Raw genomic sequence first — 19019 nt, forward strand, 5'->3', positions numbered from 1 at the left:
ACTCCTTTCCATCTCACTACCCCCTCTCACTCTCCCCTTCCCCTCTGCCTTCTCACTCTCCACTTCCCTCTCTGCCTGCCTCCCCTTCCCCTCTCTTCCCTTTACTCTCCCTTTCCCCCACTCCCTTCCCCATCACGACCCGTTCTACATCTTTTTACCCCTCTCTCCCTTTCCCGCTATCTCGCTTTCCCCGTCTCTCACTCATTCCCCTCTCCCCCCTTCCCCCTCCCTCGCTTCTCCCTCTCACCTTCGCCCTCTCTCCCCTCCCTCTCTCCCCTTCCACCTCAGCCTTTTCATTCTTCCTCTCCCTCCTCTCTTTCCCATTCCCCCGCTCTCCCCTCTCTCTCTCTCTTTTCCCTTCCCCCTCTCTCTCATTTCTTCCCCACTCTCTCCCCTTCCCCCACTCTCTCACTCCTTCCACTCTCTCATTTCCCTTCCCCTCTCTTTCCTGCTCCTTCCCCTGACTTGTCTCGAGAAGCTGGCTCCATAGCTCAGGGGTTAGAGCACTGGTCTAGTAAACCAGAGATCATGGGTTCGAATCACACTGGGGTCTCCTCACAATTAGCTCAGTATTTAAATTCACCATCAATTAACAAGGATTTTAATCATAAATGTTAAACAGCTCTGAGACTGACCCTCAAACTACAGACTCTCAATCTCTCTCTCTCTGCCTTCCCCATTACTGCCTTCTATTGTTCTTCTCTCACTATCCTCTCCCTTTCCCCCACTCCATTTCTTTCCTCCTCTGTCTATCCTGTGTCTTGCTCTCTCTCCTTCCCCATTTCTCTCTCCCTTTCCTTCCACCTCGATCTCTGTCCATTTGCCTCCTTCACTCCCCCCTCTGTCGTTCTCACTCTCCACTTTCCTCTCTGTCTCTCTCCCCGCCCCACTCCCTCACCATACCATTCTCTCTCGCCTTCTCCCTTTCCTCCTCTCTCCCCTTCCCTCTCGAGAGACAGAGAAACAATCATGTTCCAATGATTGTACAGGGATGAATCACCAAGAATGATTATATTCGGGCCCCACCTCCTTGTTAACAATAGTAAGAAGCAAACATGACCTGTTGTTACAGGTGGCTCCATAGCTCAGGGGTTAGAGCACTGGTCTTGTAAACCAGGGGTTGTGGGTTCAAATCTCACTGGGGCCTACTCAATTTTGGCTTCTGTTCCTGAACTCGCTGTTAATCGGCGACAGGCCGACACCATCAACAGGAACCGACTCACTTCGCAGTTTAAATACAGCCCACAGCACTTTCACTTTCTGTGACCAGTCTGTAACCGAGTCTTCTTCATATCCAGTCTGAGAGCCACCGATATTTGTTTTAGATTCGTTGCGGGATATGTCCGTCGATAGCAAGGCCGGCATTTATTGCCCATCCCTAATTGCCCCTGGAGAAGGTCGTGGTGAGCAGCCTTCTTGAACACAACTGAGGGCCTCACTTGACCGTTTCACAGGGGCAGTTAAGATTCAAACCCACATTGCCGTGGGTCTCAATATTCCTCGCTGCCGTGCTCCACCTCACAGTCAACAAGCTCCCCGCTGGAGTGGAACTAAACTACAGACCCAGTGGGAACCTGTTCAACCTTCGTCGTCTCCAGGCCAGGTCCAAGACCACCCTGTTATCATCCCCTGGGAAAGTCGTCGCTAGAGTCCTCCTCAACCGTCTTCTCCCTGTGGCCGAGGAGCTCCTCCCGGAGTCACAGTGCGGTTTGGTCCCCTACGGGGTACAACGGACATAGAATCATAGAAACATAGAAACTAGGTGCAGGAGTAGGCCATTCGGCCCTTCGAGCCTGCACCACCATTCAATATGATCATGGCTGATCGTGTAACTTCAGTACCTCATTCCTGCTTTCTCGCTTTCCCCGTCTCTCACTCATTCCCCTCTCCCTCCTTCCCACTCCGTCTCCTCACCCTCTCTCCCCTTCCCCCTCTCTCCCTTTCTCCCTTTCTCCCCTCCCGACCCACTCTCTCCTCCCTCTCTCCCCTTCCACCTCTGCCTTTTCACTCTCCCTCTCCCCCCTCCCTTTCCCATTCCTCCTCTCTCCCCTCCCTCTCTCTCTCTTCGCTTTCCTTTCAGATTCTCCCCTTCTCCCTCTCCCTCCCCTGCATCCTTCCTCTCTCTCCTTCCACTTTCTCTCTCCCAGTCCCCCTTCCTCCCTTCCACACTCTCTCTCCCCTTCCCATTGGGGTGATCGACCAGACAAACGCACCCTTCCGTCAACGTTACCGAGATGGCGCGAGACGAGAAGGCGCGATGAAACAATCCCGCCCTTCCCCTCCCTCTCTCCCCTTGCCCTCTCTCCCACTCCTTCCACTCTCTCTCCCCTCTCTCTCCTTCCCCTCTCTCTCCCCTTCCCCTCTCTCTCCCCTTCGCCCTCTCTCTCCCCTTCTCCCCTCTCTCTCCCCTTCGCCCTCTCTATCCCCTTCCCCCTCTCTCTTCCCTTCCCCCTCTCTCTCCCCTTCGCCCTCTCTCTCCCCTTCTCCCCTCTCTCTCCCCTTCGCCCTCTCTCTTCCCTTCTCCCCTCTCTCTCCCCTTCCCCCTCTCTCTCCCCTTCCCCCTCTCTCTCCCCTTCTCCCCTCTCGCTCCCCTTCCCCCTCTCTCTCCCCTTCCCCCTCTCTCTCCCCTTCCCCCTCTCTCTCCCCTTCCCCCTCTCTCTCCCCTTCCCCCCTCTCTCCCCTTCCCCCTTGCTCTCCCTTTCTCCTCTCCCATCTCTCTCTCTCCAATTCCCTCTCTCTCTCCCCCTCCCATTGCTCTCCCCTTCCCCACTCTCTCCCCTTCCCCTCTCTCTCTCTCCCCTACCCCTCTCTCTCTCCCCTTCCCCCTCTCTTTCCCTTCCCCCCTCTCTCTCCCCCCTTCCCCCTCTCTCTCCCTTCCCCCCTCTCTCTCCCCCCTTCCCCTCACTCTCTCCCCTTCCCCCTCTCTCTCCCCTTCCCCCTCTCTCTCCCCCCTTCCCCCTGTCTCTCCCCTTCCTCCTCTCTCTCCCCTTCGCCCTCTCTCTCCCCTTCCCCTCTCTCTCCCCTTCGCCCTCTCTCTCCCCTGCTCCCCTCTCTCTCCCCTTACCCCTCTCTCTCCCCCCTTCCCCCTGTCTCTCCCCTTCCCCCTCTCTCTCCCCCCTTCCCCCTGTCTCTCCCCTTGCCCTCTCTCCCACTTCTTCCACTCTCTCTCCCCTCTCTCTCCTTCCCCTCTCTCTCCCCTTCCCCTCTCTCTCTCACCTTCGCCCTCTCTCTCCCCTTCGCCCTCTCTCTCCCTTCGCCCTCTCTCTCCCCTTCTCCCCTCTCTCTCCCCTTCTCCCTCTCTCTCTCCTTCCCACACACTCTCCCCTTCCCCCTCTGTCTCTCCCCCTCTCTCCCCCCTTCCCCCTCTCTCCCCTTCCCCCTTGCTCTCCCTTTCCACTCTCCCATCTCTCTCTCTCCAATTCCCTCTCTCTCTCCCCCTCCCATTGCTCTCCCCTTCCCCACTCTCTCCCCTTCCCCTCTCTCTCTCCCCTTCCCCTCTCTCTCTCCCCTTCTCCCTCTCTTTCCCTTCCCCCCTCTCTCTCCCCCTTTCCCTCTCTCTCTCCCCTTCCCCCTCTCTCTCCCTTCCCCCCTCTCTCTCCCCCCTTCCCCTCTCTCTCCCCTTCCCCTCTCTCTCCCCTTCCCCTCTCTCTCCCCTTCGCCCTCTCTCTCCCCTTCTCCCCTCTCTCTCCCCTTCCCCCTCTCTCTCCCCTTCGCCCTCTCTCTCCCCTTCTCCCCTCTCTCTCCCCTTCCCCCTCTCTCTCCCCTTCCCCCTCTCTCTCCCCCTTCCCCCTGTCTCTCTCCTTCCTCCTCTCTCTCCCCTTCACCCTCTTTCTCCCCTTCCCCTCTCTCTCCCCTTCCCCCTCTCTCTCCCCTTCCCCCTCTCTCTCCCCCCTTCCCCCTGTCTCTCTCCTTCCTCCTCTCTCTCCCCTTCGCCCTCTCTCTCCCCTTCCCACACTCTCTCTCCTTCCCCCTCTGTCTCCCCCCTTCCCCCTGTCTCTCCCCTTCCCCCTCTCTCTCCCCTTCCCCCCTCTCTCCCCTTCCCCCTTGCTCTCCCTTTCCCCTCTCCCATCTCTCTCTCTCCAATTCCCTCTCTCTCTCCCCCTCCCATTGTTCTCCCCTTCCCCTCTCTCTCTCTCTCCCCTTCCCCTCTCTCTCTCCCCTTCCCCCTCTCTTTCCCTTCCCCCCTCTCTCTCCACCCTTTCCCTCTCTCTCTCCCCTTCCCCCTCTCTCTCCCTTCCCCCCTCTCTCTCCCCCCCTTCCCCTCACTCTCTCCCCTTCCCCCTCTCTCTCCCCTTCCCCCTCTCTCTCCCCTTCCCCCTCTCTCTCCCCCCTTCCCCCTGTCTCTCCCCTTCCTCCTCTCTCTTCCCTTCACCCTCTCTCTCCCCTTCCCCTCTCTCTCCCCTTCGCCCTCTCTCTCCCCTGCTCCCCTCTCTCTCCCCTTCCCCCTCTCTCTCCCCCCTTCCCCCTGTCTCTCCCCTTCCCCCTCTCTCTCCCCCCTTCCCCCTGTCTCTCCCCTTGCCCTCTCTCCCACTTCTTCCACTCTCTCTCCCCTCTCTCTCCTTCCCCTCTCTCTCCCCTTCCCCTCTCTCTCTCCCCTTCGCCCTCTCTCTCCCCTTCGCCCTCTCTCTCCCCTTCGCCCTCTCTCTCCCCTTCTCCTCTCTCTCTCCCCTTCCCCCTCTCTCTCTCCTTCCCACACTCTCTCCCCTTCCCCTTCTGTCTCCCCCCTTCCCCCTGTCTCTCCCCTTCCCCCTCTCTCTCCCCTTCCCCCCTCTCTCCCCTTCCCCCTTGCTCTCCCTTTCCCCTCTCCCATCTCTCTCTCTCCAATTCCCTCTCTCTCTCCCCCTCCCATTGCTCTCCCCTTCCCCACTCTCTCCCCTTCCCCTCTCTCTCTCCCCTTCCCCTCTCTCTCTCCCCTTCTCCCTCTCTTTCCCTTCCCCCCTCTCTCTCCCCCCTTCCCACTGTCTCTCCCCTTGCCCTCTCTCCCACTTCTTCCACTCTCTCTCCCCTCTCTCTCCTTCCCCTCTCTCTCCCCTTCCCCTGTCTCTCTCCCCTTCCCCTCTCTCTCCCCTTCTCCCCTCTCTCTCCCCTTCCCCCTCTCTCTCCCTTCCCCCTCTCTCTCCCCCCTTCCCCCTCTCTCTCCCTTCCCCCTCTCTCTCTTCCCTTCCCCCTCTCTCTCCCCTTCCCCTCTCTCTCTCTCTCTCTCCCCTTCCCTCTCTCTCCCCTTCCCCCTCTCACTCCCATTCCTTCTTTCTCCCCTTCCCCACTTTCTCCCCTTCCCCTCTCTCTCCTCTCCCCCTCTCTCTCCCCTTCCCCTCCCTCTCTCCCCCCCTTCCCCTGTCTCTATCCCCTCCCCCATCGCTCTCACCTTCCTCCCTCTCTCTCCCCTTCCCCCTCGAGAGACAGAGAAAAAATGAGAGAACGAGAGAAAGAGACACAGAGAGCAAAACTCAACGCAGGTGGCTCCATAGCTCATGGGTTAGAGCATTAGTCCAGTAAACCAGGGGTTGTGGGTTCAAACCTCACTGGGTACTGCTCAAAATTAGCTTAATATTTAAATTCACCATTAGTCAACAAGGGTTTAATTATAAATATCAACCAGCTCCAAGACTGCCTCTGGAACAGCAGGCTTGTCTCTCTGACACACTCTCTCCCACTTCCCCATCACAAACTGTTCTCCATCTGCTTTCCCTGCCTATTGCCTTTCCTTTCAGATTCTCCTCTTCTCCCTCTCTCTCCCTTCCACACTCTCTCTCCCCTTCCCATTGGGGTGATCGACCAGACAAACGCACCCTTCTGTCAACGTTACCGAGATGGTGCAAGACGCGAAGTCATGATGAAACATTCCCTCTCTCTCCCCTTCCCCTTCCACTCTCTCTTTTCCCTTCACCTCTCTTTCCTGCTCCTTCCCCGGTCTTTCCCAGCAGAGCTGGCTCCATAGCTCAGGGGTTAGAACACTGCTCTAGTAAACCAGCAGTTATGAGTTCAAATCTGACTGGGGCCTACTCAAAGTTCACTCAGTATTTAAATTCACCATCAATTAACAAGGGGTTAAATTATAAATATTAAACAGCTCCAAGACCAACCCTCAAACTGCAGGCTCTTGATCTCTCTCTCTGCCTTCCCCATCACTGCCTTTTATTTTTCTTCTCTCGCTCTCCTCCCCCCCTCTCCCTGTCCCCCTTTCCCCCCTCTCCCTGTCTCCCTTTCCCCCCGTCCCCTGTCTCTCGCCCTCCCTTCCCACTCTCCACTTCCTCTCTCTCCCCTTCCCCCTCTCTATTTCCGTCCCTCTGTACCCATCCTCTCCCGTTCCCCCGCTCCATTTCTTTCCTCCTCTGTCTCTCCTGTGTCCCGCTCTCTCTCTCTCTCTCTCCTCCACTCACTCTCCTTCCCCCTTTCTCACTCCCCCTTTCTCTCCCCCTTCCTCCCCTCCCCTTCCTCTCCCTTTCCTTCCACCTCTATCTCTCTCCAACCCCCTCCTTCTCTCTCCCCTCTCCCTTCCTTACCCTTCACTCTCTCTTCACCCTCTCTCTCTGTCACTCCTTCCCCTCTCACGACCCCCTCTCGCTCTCCCCTTCGCCCCTCCCTTCTCACTCTCCACTCCCCTCTCTGTCTATCACCCCTTTCCCCTCTCAGCACACTACCCCAATCCCATGTGCAAAGTTAGAGCACATGAGATTGGGGGTAGTGTGCTGACGTGGATTGAGAACTGGTTGTCAGACAGGAAGCAAAGAGAAGGAGTAAATGGGTACTTTTCAGAATGGCAGGCAGTGACTAGTGGGGTACCGCAAGGTTCTGTGCTGGGGCCCCAGCTGTTTACATTGTACATTAATGATTTAAACCAGGGGATTAAATATAGTATCTCCAAATTTGCGGATGACACTAAGTTGGGTGGCAGTGTGAGCTGCGAGGAGGATGCTATGAGGCTGCAGAGTGACTTGGATAGGTTAGGTGAGTGAGCAAATGCATGGCAGATGAAGTATAATGTGGATAAATGTGAGGTTATCTACTTTGGTGGTTAAAAACAGAGAGACAGACTATTATCTGAATGGTGACAGATTAGGAAAAGGGGAGATGCAACGAGACCTGGGTGTCATGGTACATCAGTCATTGAAGGTTGGCATGCAGGTACAGCAGGCGGTTAAGAAAGCAAATGGCATGTTGGCATTCATAGCGAGGGGATTTGAGTACAGGGGCAGGAAGGTGTTGCTACAATTGTACAGGGCTTTGGTGAGGCCACACCTGGAGTATTGTGTACAGTTTTGGTCTCCTAACTTGAGGAAGGACATTCTTGCTATTGAGGGAGTGCAGCGAAGGTTCACCAGACCGATTCCCGGGATGGCGGGACTGACATATCAAGAAATATTGGATCAACTGGGCTTGTATTCACTGGAGTTCAGAAGAATGAGAGGGGACCTCATAGAAACGTTTAAAATTCTGACGGGTTTAGACAGGTTAGATGCAGGAAGAATGTTCCCAATGTTGGGGAAGTCCAGAACCAGGGGTCATAGTCTAAGGATAAGGGGTAAGCCATTTAGGACCGAGATGAGGAGAAACTTCTTCACCCAGAGAATGGTGAACCTGTGGAATTCTCTACCACAGAAAGTAGTTGAGGCCAATTCACTAAATATATTCAAAAAGGAGTTAGATGTAGTCCTTACTACGAGGGGGATCAAGGGGTATGGTGAGAAAGCAGGAATGGGGTACTGAAGTTGCATGATCAGCCATGAACTCATTGAATGGTGGTGCAGGCTCGAAGGGCCGAATGGCCTACTCCTGCTATGTTTCTATGTTTCTATGTCTATGTTTCTATGTTTCCCTTCCCCCTCTCTTTCCCCCATTCCCTCACCGTACCATTCTCTCTCGCCTTCCCCCTCTATCTCTCCCCTCCCTCTCTCCCTTAACCCCTCTCTTTCTCCCTTGCCTCCTCTCTCCCCTTCCCTCTCGAGAGACAGAGAGAAAGTGAGAGACAGAGAGAACGAGAGAGAGAGAGACACAGAGAGGCAGGCCAAGGCAGGTGGCACCAGAACTCAGGGGTTAGAGCTATGGTCTTGTTAAACCAGCAGTTGTGGGTTCAAATCTCACTGGGGCCTACTCAAAATTAGCTCAGTATTTAAATTCATGGTCAATTAACAAGGGCTTTAATTATAAATATTAACCAGCTCCAAAACCGACCCTGGAACAACAGGTTCCTTTTTTCTCTTTCCCCTTTCCCCTATCTCTCTCACTCCTTCCCCTCTCTCCCCCCTCCCCCTCTATCTCTTCCCCTCTCCTTTTCTCTCTCCCCTTCCCCATCCAGAAGCAGAGAAAAAGTGAGGGAGACACGGAGAGAGAGAGAGAGAGGCAGAGAATGAGAGAGAGACAGAGAGAGACAGAGAGATTGGGACAGAGTGTGACTGAGTTGCCTTGGGATGTTTTACTACGTGAAAGACCCGATATATCGATGTTGAGAGGTGAATATTGAAGAGACGGAGGCAGGAGTCTGGGGGATGAGACACAATCTGAGCGTTTCACTGACCCCTCCTCATTCTTCAAACACACAGCACTAACTGGGGAATGACCCACAGCCCAGGGCAGGTGGTTCCATAGCTCAGGGGTTAGAGCACTGGTCTAGTAAACCAGGGGTCGTAGGTTCAAATCTCACTGGGGCCTGCTCAGTATTTAAATTCACTGTCAATTAACAAGGACTTTAATTATAAATATTAAACAGCTCCAAGACAGACTCTGGAACTGCAGGCTCTCGATTCCTCTCTCTCTGCCTTCCCCGTCACTACCCTTTATATTTCTCTCTCGTTCCATTCACTCTCCTTCCCCTTTCTCTCTCCCAGTCCCGTTTCATCCCTTGCACTGTCTTTCTCACCCTTCCCACTCTCCACTTCCTCTGTCTTTCCTTCCCCCTCTTTCTCTTCCCATCCTCTCTGCCTTTCTCCCTTTCCTCCTCTTTCTCTCTTTCTTTCTCTCCCATTCCCCCTCCCTCTCCCCATCCCCTCTCGTTCTCACTTTCCCTTTACCCTTTTCACCCTCTGTCTTTCTTCCTCTCTCTCCCCTCCCTCCTCTCTCTCTCTGCCCTTCCCCCTTGAGAGACAGAGAGAGAGTGTGTCGGGGTGTGTGTTGTTCACTGATTGTTAGACCTCGGAACTTCTAGTGGGGAGAGGACAACACATGGAACAAAATTTTAGGCTTAACCCAGGGTCCGTTTTATTACACAACAAAAAACCGACTAAAAACTACAGGACGAGACTGCTGAGAGAAATCGACTGAAGACATACAATCGCCATTCCTGGCTGTAGTTATTGTAGGTTTGTGGTTGTTGGTTCCGTGACCGGTCGGTTCTCCTTCTATCCGTTCTCTGCAGCACCTCTTCCTTTCGTCTCCTTCTGTCTCTCTGTTTGTCCTTTTGCTTCATCTTTCCACCTCCTGCTTGTGTACCTTCCTGCTCCTTCCTGCTTGACCAGCTCCGCTGGGCAGGGCCACGTTGTCCGCATGGTCCCCAGACACGAGACTCCCCAAAGCAAGCGCTCGAATCGGAACTCCCACACGGCAAGCGAGACAAAGGTGGGCAGAGGAAACGTTACAAGGGACACCCCTCAAAGCCTCCCTTGATAAAATGCAACATCCCCACTGACACCTGGGAGTCCCTGGGCCAAAGACCAGTCCGCCCGAAGTGGAGGAAGTGCATCCGGGAGGGCGCTGAGCACCTCGAGTCTCATCGCCGAGAGCGTGCAGAAACCAAGCGCAGGCAGCGGAAGGAGCGTGCGGCAAACCAGTCCCACCCTCCCCTTCCCTCAACAACTATCTGTCCCACCTGTGACAGGGACGGTAATTCCAGTATTAGACTGTTCAACCACCTGAGAACTCACTTTTAGAGTTGAAGCAAGTCTTACTCGATTCCGAGGGACTGCCGATGATGGTGATATTTATATCCACAGTAAGAATAAGTTCCCTGCTGGGCTGGTGTCCGATGAATGCATCTGGATCGATGCAGTGATTTGTTTAACTGGCTGTGCTGAGGAGTTTGACTGGCTACTAATTTGCACACGGAGTCGACAGTGCAAAAGATAACTCCTTATCCTTAATGCCCTGTTATCCAAAAATGTGCCTTTCCTTGGGTCCTTTATAGTCCTGTTTTCTTGCAGACCTGTAGTCTCTGGGGGGAACTGTGTTACCCACTGTGGCCAATCAACTGTGGGACTCCCCGGATAGACAGTATCAATCTCTTTGTCTGTATGTATAACCAAGTTCAGTCCTTGACCTCAACCATTGCTTTTAATGGGTGATGTGTCACCACTTGCCTTCCCCCTCCCAGGTAGTCCAAACGTTTTTACTTTAAAACAGTTTTACCGTGGTCTCTTCCTGTGCCTTGTTCCAAGAAAAACAGGTGTACCCTTACAGGTGAGAGAGACTCAGAGAGAGAGAGAGAGTGAGAGACAAAGGAACAGACAGAAAATGAGAGAGACAGGGAGATGGAGAGACAGAGAGATTGAGAGAGAAAGAGAGATAGAGAAAGTGAGACAGAGAGATTGGGGCAGAGTGTGACTGAGTTGCCTTGGGATGTTTTACTATGTGAAAGACCCGATATATCGATGTTGAGAGGCGAATATTAGAAGAGACGGAGGCAAGTGTCTGGGGGATGAGACACAATCTGAGCGTTTCATTGACCCCTCCTCATTCTTCAAACACACAGCACTAACTGGCGAATGACCCACAGCCCAGGGTAGGTGGCTCCATAGCTCAGGGGTTAGAGCACTGGTCTAGTAAACCAGGGGTCGTGGGTTCAAATCTCCCTGGGGCCTATTCAAAATGAGTTCAGTATTTAAACTCACCGTCAATTAACAAGGGCTTTAATTATAAATATTAAACAGCTCCGAGACAGACCCTGGAACGACAGGCTCCAAATCTTTCTCTGCCCTCCCCATCCACACAACCTGTTGTACATTTTTATCTCTCTTTCCCCATCTCTCACTCATTCCCCTCTGCCTTCTCCTCTTTCTCCTCCCTCTCTCTCTCCCCTTCCCGCTCTTACACACTCGTTATCCTCTCTCTCGCTCCTTCCCCCCTCTCTCTCACTCCTTCACTTTTCTCTCTCCCTTTCCCCTCTCCTCTTCTCATCTCTCTTACACTCTCTCTGCCCTTCCAAATCTCTCTCTCCCTTCCCCATCACGACCCTTTCTACATCGTTTCATCCCTCTCTCCCTTTCCCACTATCTCGCTTTCCCCGTCTCTCACTCATTCCCCTCTCCCCCCTTCCCCCTTCCTCGCCTCACCCTCTCTCCTTCCCCCTCTCTCCCATTCCCTCACTCACACCTGCCCCTCTTGCTCCCCCTTCCACTCTCTCTCTCTCCCCATCCCCTTCCTCTATTTCCCCTTTCCCTCTCTCTTCCTCCCCCTCTCCCCTTCTCCACTCTATCCCCTTCTCCTCCCTCTCTTTCCCCTCCCCTCTCTCGCTCCCCTTTCCCTCTCTCTTCCTCTCTCTCTCTCACTCCTTTCCCACTTTTTCCGCTTCCCCCTCTCTCTCACTCCTTCCCCACTCTCTCCTCTTCCCCGCTCTCTCCCCTTCCGTCTCTCTCTCACTCCTTCTGTTATGTATGTAAACCTGTAATTACCGTGTCTAACCACCAGAGGGCTTATCCCGTGGAGTCCAAAGGGAGCCCACAATCCCTTGGGAGCACCTGTATATAAGGAGGCCTCACAGGCTGGAGAGGCACTCTGAGATCTACGGTCACACTTACTTTGAGCTTGCAGCATCGAGTCTGACTCTTTATTCAAGACATAACAACAGGCGACGAGGTACAGATGACGAACCCTCAGTATTTAAATTCACCATTAATTAACAATGGGTTTAATTATAAATATTAAACAGCTCCGAGATGGACTCTGGAACAACAGGCTCCAAATCTTTCTCTGCCCTCCACATCTGCACAATCTGTTCTACATTTTTATCTCGCTTTCCCCATCTCTCACTCATTCCCCTCTCCCACCCTCTGCTTTCTCCTCTTTCTCCTCCCTCTCTCTATCCCCTTCCCGCTCTTACACACTTGTTACCCTCTCTCTCGCTCCTTCCCCCCTCTCTCTCACTCCTTCACTTTTCTCTCTCCCTTTCCCCTCTCCTCTTCTCGTCTCTCTTATACTCTCTCTTCCCTTCCAAATCTCTCTCTCCCTTCCCCATCACGACCCGCTCTATATCTTTTTACCCCTCTCTCCCTTTCCTGCGATCTCGCTTTCCCCGTCTCTCACTCATTCCCCTCTCCCCCTTCCCCCTCCCTCGCCTCACCCTCTTTTCTTTGCCACTCTCTCCCCTTCCCTCACTCACACCTTCCCCTCTCGCTCCCCCTTCCACTCTCTCTCCCCATCCCCTCCCTCTATTTCCCCTTTCCCTCTCTCTTCCTCCCCCTCTCTCCCCTTCCCCACTCTCTCCCCTTCTCCTCCCTCTCTTTCGCCTCCACTCTCTCGCTCCCCATTCCCTCTCTCTTCCTCCCTCTCTCGATCCTTCCCCACTCTTTCCTCTTCCCCCTCTCTCTCACTCCTTCCCCACTCTCTCCTCTTCCCCACTCTCTCCCCTTCCGCCTCTCTCTCACTCCTTCTGTTATGTATGTAAACCTGTAATTGCCATGTATAACCACCAGAGGGCTTATCCCCTGGAGTCCAAAGTGATCCCACAATCCCTTGGGAGCACCTGTATATAAAGAGGCCTCACAGGCTGGAGAGGCACTCTGAGATCTGCAATACAGGACTGCGGTCACACTTACTTTGAGCTCGCAGCATCTAGTCTGACTCTTTGTTCACGACATAACAACAGGCGACGAGGTACAGATGACGAATCCCAATGCAACAATGCGGAGAACTGTGAGCATCCTGGAGAAATTTTCGGAGGGTGAAGATTGGAAAACCTTCGTGGAACGACTTGAGCAATACTTCGTGGCCAATGAGCTGGAAGAAGAAGCGAACACTGCCAAATGAAGGGTGATCCTCCTCACTCTACAAGTGAGTGTAAATCACCAGAGAGACTTAACCTGTGATCCCAATAAGATTTTGGTGGGGAGGTGATGTCATGTATTCAACTATCATTGTAACCCATGTATAAGCTGACCTAAGTTGTACACCTTGAGAACATTGACCACAAGGGGGTGAGCTTGTGGGAGACACTCCTAACCTGGACTTTCAGGTATAAAAGGGGAAGTTCCACCCACCTTCATCACTTGAGGTGTTGGTAATAAAGGTAACTGGTCACAGAGTGACCTTCTCTTAAGTATGGGCCTCTAGTGCATTTATACTGTATAATAAGGATATATTACACGTCTTCTTCATATCCAGTCTGAGAGCACAAATATTTGTTTTAGATTCATTTCTGGAATGTGGCTGTCGCTCTCTGCACCCACTCTCCCTTCCACCTTCCCCCCCAGCTCTTTCCCCGACCCTTCCTCCTCTCCTCCCTCTCTCCCCTTCTGCCTTTTCACTCTCCCCTCTCATCTCTCCCCTCCACCCCCTCTTTCTTTTCCCGTTCCTTTTAGACTCTGCTCTTCTCCCTCTCCCCCTTCTCCCTCTCTCTCCCCTTCCCCTCTCTCTCCCCTTCCCCCTCTCTCTTTTCCCTTCCTTTCTTCCTCTCTCTCCCCTCTCTCTTGCTACCCTTCCCTCTTGAGAGACAGAGAGAGTGTGTATGTCAGGGTGTGTGTTGTTCACCGATTGTTAGACCTCGGAACTTAGAGTCGGGAGAGGACAACACATGGATCTCAATTTTAGGCTTAATCTCACTGGGGTCTGCTCAAAATTAGCTTAATATTTAAATTCACCATTAATTAACAAGCGTTTAATTATAAATATTAACCAGTTCCGAGACCGACCCTGGAACAGCAGGCTTGTCTCTCTGAGACACTCTCTCCCACTTCTACATCTTTTTTCCCACTATCTCGCTTTCCCCGTCTCTCACTCATTCCCCGCCTATCGCCTCACCCTCTCTCCTTCCCCCTCTCTTCCTTTCTCCCTCTCTCCACCCTCTCTCCCCTTCCACATCTGCCTTTTCACTCTCCCTCTCCCTCCTCCCTTTCCCATTCCCCCTCTCTCCTCTCCCTCTCCCTCTCTTCTCTTTCCTTTCAGATTCTCCCCTTCTCCCTCTCTCTCCCCAGCGTCCTTCCTCTCTCTCCTTCCCCCCCTCTCTCCCCTTCCCCTCTCTCCCCTTCCCTCTCTCACGCCTTCCTCACTCTCCTCCCTTCCACACTCTCTCTCCCCTTCTCATTGGGGTGATCGACCAGACAAACGCACCCTTCCGTCAACGTTACCGAGATGGTGCGAGACGAGAAGGCGCGACGAAACAATCCCGCCCTTCCCCTCCCTCTTTCCCCTTCCCCCTCTCTCTCTCCTCTCTTTCTCCCCTTCCCCTCTCTCTTCTTCCCTCTCTCTCTCCCCTTCCCCCCTCTCTCTCTCACCCCTTCCCCTGCCTCTCTTTCCTTTCCCTCTCTCTCCCCTCTCTCTCTCCCCTTCCCCCTCTCTCTCCCCTTCCCCCTCTCTCTCCCCTTCCCCCCTCTCTCTCCCCTCTCTCTCTCTCATTCCTTCCCCTCTCTCTCATTCCTTCCCCTCTCTCTCATTCCTTCCCCTCTCTCTCATTCCTTCCCCTCTCTCTCATTCCTTCCCCTCTCTCTCATTCCTTCCCCTCTCTCTCATTCCTTCCCCTCTCTCTCATTCCTTCCCCTCTCTCTCATTCCTTCCCCTCTCTCTCATTCCTTCCCCTCTCTCTCATTCCTTCCACTCTCTCTTTTCCCTTCCACTCTCTTTCCTGCTCCTTCCCCGGTCTTTTCCAGCAGAGCTGGCTCCGTAGCTCAGGGGTTAGAGCACTGGTCTACTAAACCAGGGGTCATGAGTTCAAATCTGACTGGGGCCCACTCAAAGTTCACTCAGTATTTAAATTCACCATCAATTAACAAGGGGTTAGATTATAAATATTAAACAGCTCCAAGACCAACCCTCAAACTGCAGGCTCTTGATCTCTCTCTCTGCCTTCCCCATCACTGCCTTTTATTTTTCTTCTCTCGCTCTCCTTCCCCCCCTCTCCCTGTCCCCCTTTCCCCCCTCTCCCTGTCTCCCTTTCCCCCCTTCCCCTGTCTCTCTCCCTTCCTTTCCACTCTCCACTTCCTCTCTCTCCCCTTCCCCCTCTCTATTTTCGTCCCTCTGTACCCATCCTCTCCCGTTCTCCCGCTCCATTTCTTTCCTCCACTGTCTCTCTTGTGTCCCGCTCTCTCTCTCTCTCTCCTCCACTCACTCTCCTTCCCCCTTTCTCACTCCCCCTTTCTCTCCCCCTTCCTCCCCTCCCCTTCCTCTCATAGAAACATAGAAACATAGAAAATAGGTGCAGGAGTAGGCCATTCGGCCCTTCTAGCCTGCACCGCCATTCAATGAGTTCATGGCTGAACATTCAACTTCAGTACCCCATTCCTGCTTTCTCACCATACCCCTTGATTCCCCTAGTAGTAAGGCCTTCATCTAACTCCTTTTTGAATATATTTAGTGAATTGGCCTCAACAACTTTCTGTGGTAGAGAATTCCACAGGTTCACCACTCTCTGGGTGAAGAAATTCCTCCTCATCTCGGTCCTAAATGGCTTCCCCCTTATCCTTAGACTGTGACCCCTGGTTCTGGACTTCCCCAACATTGGGAACATTCTTCCTGCATCAAACCTGTCTAACCCCGTCAGAATTTAACCGTTTCTATGAGGTCCCCTCTCATTCTTCTGAACTCCAGTGAATACAAGCCCAGTTGATCCAGTCTTTCTTGATAGGTCAGTCCCGCCATCCCGGGAATCAGTCTGGTGAACCTTCGCTGCACTCCCTCAATAGCAAGAATGTCCTTCCTCAGGTTAGGAGACCAAAACTGTGCACAATACTCCAGGTGTGGCCTCACCAAGGCCCTGTACAACTGTAGCAACACCTCCCTGCCCCTGTACTCAAATCCCCTCGCTATGAAGGCCAACATGCCATTTGCTTTCTTAACCGCCTGCTGTACCTGCATGCCAACCTTCAATGACTGATGTACCATGACACCCAGGTCTCTTTGCACCTCCCCTTTTCCTTCCACCTCTATCTCTCTCCAACCCCCTCCTTCTCTCTCCCCTCTCCCTTCCTTACCCTTCACTCTCTCTTCACCCTCACTCTCTGTCACTCCTTCCCCTCTCACGACCCCCTCTCGCTCTCCCCTTCACCCCTCCCTTCTCACTCTCCACTCCCCTCTCTGTCTATCATCCCTTTCCCCTCTCAGCACACTACCCCAATCCCATGTGCAAAGTTAAAGCACATGAGATTGGGGGTAGTGTGCTGACGTGGATTGAGAACTGGTTGTCAGACAGGAAGCAAAGAGTAGGAGTAAATGGGTACTTTTCAGAATGGCAGGCAGTGACTAGTGGGGTACTTCAAGGTTCTGTGCTGGGGCCCCAGCTGTTTACATTGTACATTAATGATTTAAACCAGGGGATTAAATGTAGTATCTCCAAATTTGCGGATGACACTAAGTTGGGTGGCAGTGTGAGCTGCGAGGAGGATGCTATGAGGCTGCAGAGTGACTTGGATAGGTTAGGTGAGTGAGCAAATGCATGGCAGATGAAGTATAATGTGGATAAATGTGAGGTTATCCACTTTGGTGGTTAAAAACAGAGAGACAGACTATTATCTGAATGGTGACAGATTAGGAAAAGGGGAGGTGCAACGAGAACTGGGTGTCATGGTACATCAGTCATTGAAGGTTGGCATGCAGGTACAGCAGGCGGTGAAGAAAGCAAATGGCATGTTGGCCTTCATAGCGAGGGGATTTGAGTATAGGAGCAGGGAGGTGTTACTGCAGTTATACAGGGCCTTGGTGAGGCCACACCTGGAGTATTATGGACAGTTTTGGTCTCCTAACTTGAGGAAGGACATTCTTGCTATTGAGGGAATGCAGAGAAGGTTCACCAGACTGATTCCCGGGATGGCGGGACTGACATATCAAGAAAGACTGGATCAACTGGGCTTGTATTCACTGGAGTTCAGAAGAATGAGAGGGGACCTCCTAGAAACGTTTAAAATTCTGACGGGTTTAGACAGGTTAGATGCAGGAAGAATGTTCCCAATGTTGGGGAAGTCCAGAACCAGGGGTCACAGTCTAAGGATAAGGGGTAAGCCATTTAGGACCGAGATGAGGAGAAACTTCTTCACCCAGAGAGTGGTGAACCTGTGGAATTCTCTACCACAGAAAGTAGTTGAGGCCAATTCACTAAATATATTCAAAAAGGAGTTAGATGTAGTCCTTACTACTAGGGGGATCAAGGGGTATGGTGAGAAAGCAGGAATGGGGTACTGAGGTGAATGATCAGCCATGAACTCATTGAATGGTGGTGCAGGCTCGAAGGGCCGTATGGCCTGCTCCTGCACCTATTTTCCATGTTTCTATGTTTCTATTTCTATGTTTCTATGTTTCCCTTCCCCCTCTCTTTCCCCCACTCCCTCACCGTACCATTCTCTCTCGCCTTCCCCCTCTATCTCTCCCCTCCCTCTCTCCCTTAACCCCTCTCTTTCTCCCTTTCCTCCTCTCTCCCCTTCCCTCTCGAGAGACAGAGAGAAAGTGAGAGACAGAGAGAACGAGAGAGAGAGACACAGAGAGCCAAGCCAAGGCAGGTGGCTCCATAACTCAGGGGTTAGAGCACTGGTCTTGTTAAACCAGTAGTCGTGGGTTCAAATCTTACTTGGGCTTACTCAAAATTAGCTCAGTATTTAAATTCATGGTCAATTAACAAGGGCTTTAATTATAAATATTAACCAGCTCCAAAACCGACCCTGGAACAACAGGTTCCTTTTTTCTCTTTCCCCTTCCCCCTATCTCTCTCACTCCTTCCCCTCTATCTCTTTCCCTCTCCTTTTCTCTCTCCCCTTCCCCATCCAGAAGCAGAGAAAAAGTGAGGGAGACACGGAGAGAGAGAGAGAGAGGCAGAGAATGAGAGAGAGACAGAGAGACAGAGAGATTGGGACAGAGTGTGACTGAGTTGCCTTGGGATGTTTTACTACGTGAAAGACCCGATATATCGATGTTGAGAGGCGAATATTGAAGAGACGGAGGCAGGAGTCTGGGGGATGAGACACAATCTGAGCGTTTCACTGACCCCTCCTCATTCTTCAAACACACAGCACTAACTGGGGAATGACCCACATCCCAGGGCAGGTGGTTCCATAGCTCAGGGGTTAGAGCACTGGTCTCGTAAACCAGGGGTCGTGGGTTCAAATCTCACTGGGGCCTGCTCAGTATTTAAATTCACTGTCAATTAACAAGGACTTTAATTATAAATATTAAACAGCTCCAAGACAGACCCTGGAACTGCATGCTCTCGATTCCTCTCTCTCTGCCTTCCCCATCACTGCCCTTTATATTTCTCTCTCGTTCCATTCACTCTCCTTCCCCTTTCTCTCTCCCAGTCCCGGTTCATCCCTTGCACTGTCTTTCTCACCCTTCCCACTCTCCACTTCCTCTGTCTTTCCTTCCCCTTCTTTCTCTACCCATCCTCTCTGCCTTTCTCCCTTTCTTCCTCTTTCTCTCTTTCTTTCTCTCCCATTCACCCTCCCTCTCCCCGTCCCCTCTCGTTCTCACTTTCCCTTTACCCTTTTCACCCTCTGCCATTCTTCCTCTCTCTCCCCTCCCTCCTCTCTCTCTCTACCCTTCCCCCTTGAGAGACAGAGAGAGAGTGTGTCGGGGTGTGTGTTGTTCACTGATTGTTAGACCTCGGAACTTCTAGTGGGGAGAGGACAACACATGGAACAACATTTTAGGCTTAACCCAGGGTCCGTTTTATTACACAACAAAAAACCGACTAAAAACTACAGGACGAGACTGCTGAGAGAAATCGACTGAAGACATACAATCGCCATTCCTGGCTGTAGTTATTGTAGGTTTGTGGTTGTTGGTTCCGTGACCGGTCGGTTCTCCTTCTATCCGTTCTCTGCAGCACCTCTTCCTTTCGTCTCCTTCTGTCTCTCTGTTTGTCCTTTTGCTTCATCTTTCCACCTCCTGCTTGTGTA

General features: G+C 52.7%; 6 non-coding genes across 6 annotated transcripts; all 6 read left to right on the forward strand.

The window, feature by feature from the left end:
• Positions 1-480: 480 nt before the first annotated feature.
• trnat-agu (transfer RNA threonine (anticodon AGU)) lies at positions 481-553 on the forward strand. Its single transcript has one exon. It is a non-coding gene; the product is annotated as a tRNA-Thr (tRNA).
• A 521-nt stretch (positions 554-1074) lies between these two features.
• Positions 1075-1147, forward strand: trnat-ugu (transfer RNA threonine (anticodon UGU)). Its single transcript has one exon. It is a non-coding gene; the product is annotated as a tRNA-Thr (tRNA).
• A 7429-nt stretch (positions 1148-8576) lies between these two features.
• Positions 8577-8649, forward strand: trnat-agu (transfer RNA threonine (anticodon AGU)). Its single transcript has one exon. It is a non-coding gene; the product is annotated as a tRNA-Thr (tRNA).
• Positions 8650-10717: 2068 nt separating this feature from the next.
• Positions 10718-10790, forward strand: trnat-agu (transfer RNA threonine (anticodon AGU)). Its single transcript has one exon. It is a non-coding gene; the product is annotated as a tRNA-Thr (tRNA).
• Positions 10791-14796: 4006 nt separating this feature from the next.
• trnas-acu (transfer RNA serine (anticodon ACU)) lies at positions 14797-14869 on the forward strand. The gene has a single exon. It is a non-coding gene; the product is annotated as a tRNA-Ser (tRNA).
• A 3301-nt stretch (positions 14870-18170) lies between these two features.
• On the forward strand, positions 18171-18243 carry trnat-cgu (transfer RNA threonine (anticodon CGU)). Its single transcript has one exon. It is a non-coding gene; the product is annotated as a tRNA-Thr (tRNA).
• The last annotated feature ends 776 nt before the right edge of the window (positions 18244-19019 follow it).

Source organism: Pristiophorus japonicus, unplaced genomic scaffold (genome assembly GCF_044704955.1).
Source record: "Pristiophorus japonicus isolate sPriJap1 unplaced genomic scaffold, sPriJap1.hap1 HAP1_SCAFFOLD_536, whole genome shotgun sequence".
Lineage (NCBI taxonomy): Eukaryota > Metazoa > Chordata > Chondrichthyes > Pristiophoridae > Pristiophorus > Pristiophorus japonicus.